The following is a 2,681-nucleotide window of genomic DNA, read 5'->3' as shown; positions in this document are numbered from 1 at the left end:
CGGGGGCATGGGCTGGGCACCGAGGTCCGCTCGTCCCGCGTTCGCCCCGCGCTCAGCGTCCCCTCTCCGCCCGGTGTCCGCTCCCCGCCCCGCGTCCCCCCCCTCCCCCCCGCGCATTCCAGTCGTGCCACACACAGCCCGGACACCCGCTGCAGACAGACCGGGACGCGGCGGGACACACAGGGAACGGGCGTCCATTAGGACTTGGCCAGCCAAACAAGCGGTGGCCCTCCAATAGGAGAGGGGATTCCCCCTCCCCCCTCCCCCTGCCAGGAAGTGGGACAAATCTTGGTGGGAAAGAGCCCCCCCGGAGTGAGCTGGGGCCCTTTGTGAGTCTGGGATTTCGGAAGTCGAACTGGGGAAACTGCCCACCTTGGAAACTGGGATTTATAGCAGCCGTGATTCACAGCCTATTTTTTAGGCTGTTCCTAATTGGAAGATAATTTCAAGCGATAATTTAAGAATTGGAAGTTCCAGAAGTGTCTCCTGTGACCTCACATCGCCCTAGGCAGGGGTGGGAGAGCCAGGGCTAGGCCCCCTTCAGCGCCTTGCAGAGTTCTAGAAAGCACAGAGAGCCCACCTAGGGCACAGAAACGTTAGAGGTTGAGGGCAGGTTGCTGGTCACTTGACTCAATCCAGCCCGAGATATGACCCCCTTCCTACCTCCCCCCATTCCGCCCCCCTCCGCTTCCCATCACCGCCACCAGGTTTTATTCAGACTGCTCCAGCGACTTGAGGTATTCTATCTTCACGGTTCACCATCTAGGTTTATCTTTATCTCCCTGTGCTAGTCTTGGTCCCCGTTTGCTGTGTAAACTGGGAGAAGAAGGACTTTTCGGCAATTTGGCATGCCCTGTCCCCACCGTGGTGGCAGTCAGTAAGTGTGGTGCGACTGATAGGCTGACCGTGGGAGTCTGCCCTGTGCACCCAGGGGCCTGAGGGCAGAGGCTCAAGGAGCCACGCAGGGCTGCGTTCCACCTTCCTCAACAAAGCCCCATTGAGGCCTCCCTCACAGCCACCCTCCCAGGACACACACCCTTTAGCTCTCCCGGCCACTGGGCTCAACAGCCATCACTAGGACTTTAAAGGCCAGAATTAAGGTGCTTTTACACATTCTGTAAAATCTTTCCTAGGAACAGTCAGGTCTGGGGTCCCCCGTTGCCAAGGAGACCTAACTTTGTAAAACTGCCCCTCAGTCTGTGCCAGGCATTCCTGGTCACCAAAGAGAAGAAAGTATTTTGCTATCAGTGGAGAGACCCAGAAGGAGAGAAAACCAGATGCCCAAGTAGAAATAACAACTGCCCCAAAGCCACGAATAATTACAGAAATTCAGGTTAAAACACAATGAACTATTTTTCATCCATTGCATTGATACAGATTTCTAAAAATCTATTAAGAAAAATTATCCCAAATCTGAAAAGAAGGCCAAGAGGCTGGTCACCCCCTCTCAATGTATGTCCTTTCAAAGTTACCGGGCATTGTTTTAAAGCCCAAGGATTACTTAATTTTCTAGGAGAATGTACCATTGTTTGATGTTGCTATTTACTATTAATGAAAGGGTAAGACTCTGTAGGGTTATATATGTAGATTTGTGCTTCATGGAGATGCAAATAATTTTTGCCCCAGAGATAACTTCACAGTTTATCATTTATTGCCCTGTAGGACATTAACCATTTTTATATCTAGTCTAGCAATCTTATTTTAATATATTTTAAGGATGATATAAACCTTTTTCACCAAATGGTCGTTGAGTCAGCTTTGTCATCTTACAAATTTTCACATTAATTAATGAGGGGAATAAAATTTCTGACACATGTTCATGCCATATTTGTAGAAACATTTGACAGTCACATTTAACTTTTGAAAATTATACTTGGGCAAGTCTGACAACAACAAGAATTTTTGCAGGATTATGGACAGATTTTTGGATGCATCAGTTGGAGCAGGCTCTTTGGAAAGCAGTTTAGCAGTGGTTGTTAAAATTGAAAATGTGAATGACTTGTCACCCAACAACTGCTAGGATTCAATCCTAGAGAAGCATTTCCACATAAGCACTGACAGAAAGGTACCAAGACACTCATCATTGCAGTGTTTGTCACAGTAAGACATTGGAAAGAACTTCAATGTTCATCAAAAGTGGGGTGAATAAATTAGTGACACAACAGAATACTATATAGCTGTGAAAAATGGATCAGTTATAAAAGTATGGATAGATCTCAGAAACAAGATGACTGATGGGTATAACATAGGAATAAAGATATATATGTAACAAAACAGTACTAAATTTGGAAAGATATCTGCCAAATTCATAAAGGTAACCTTTGGGGTGATGAATGAGTCCAGATGTGAGGGTGTCAAGAACATTTATCTATAATGTTCTTATATACATTTCTGAATTACATGAATGTGCACACTGTGTAATTTTTAAAAAGGACATGGGTGCTGTGGGAGGCTGGAAGTCCATAGCCAGAGTGCTCCCGAGTGCTCACTTCTGGGTGGTGGGAATAATCGCTAATAAGATTTTCTTCTTTAAAAAAAAAAAAAAGGGGGGCGCCTGGGTGGCTCAGTCGTTAAGCGTCTGCCTTCGGCTCAGGTCATGATCCCAGGGTCCTGGGATCGAGTCCCACATCGGGCTCCCTGCTCTGCTGGGAGCCTGCTTCTCCCTCTCCCACTCCCCCTGC

This window comes from Leptonychotes weddellii, chromosome 8 (assembly GCF_054177405.1).
Source record: "Leptonychotes weddellii isolate Sample4059 chromosome 8, ASM5417740v2, whole genome shotgun sequence".
Taxonomy (NCBI): Eukaryota; Metazoa; Chordata; class Mammalia; order Carnivora; family Phocidae; genus Leptonychotes; species Leptonychotes weddellii.
This window is presented reverse-complemented; position numbering follows the sequence as displayed.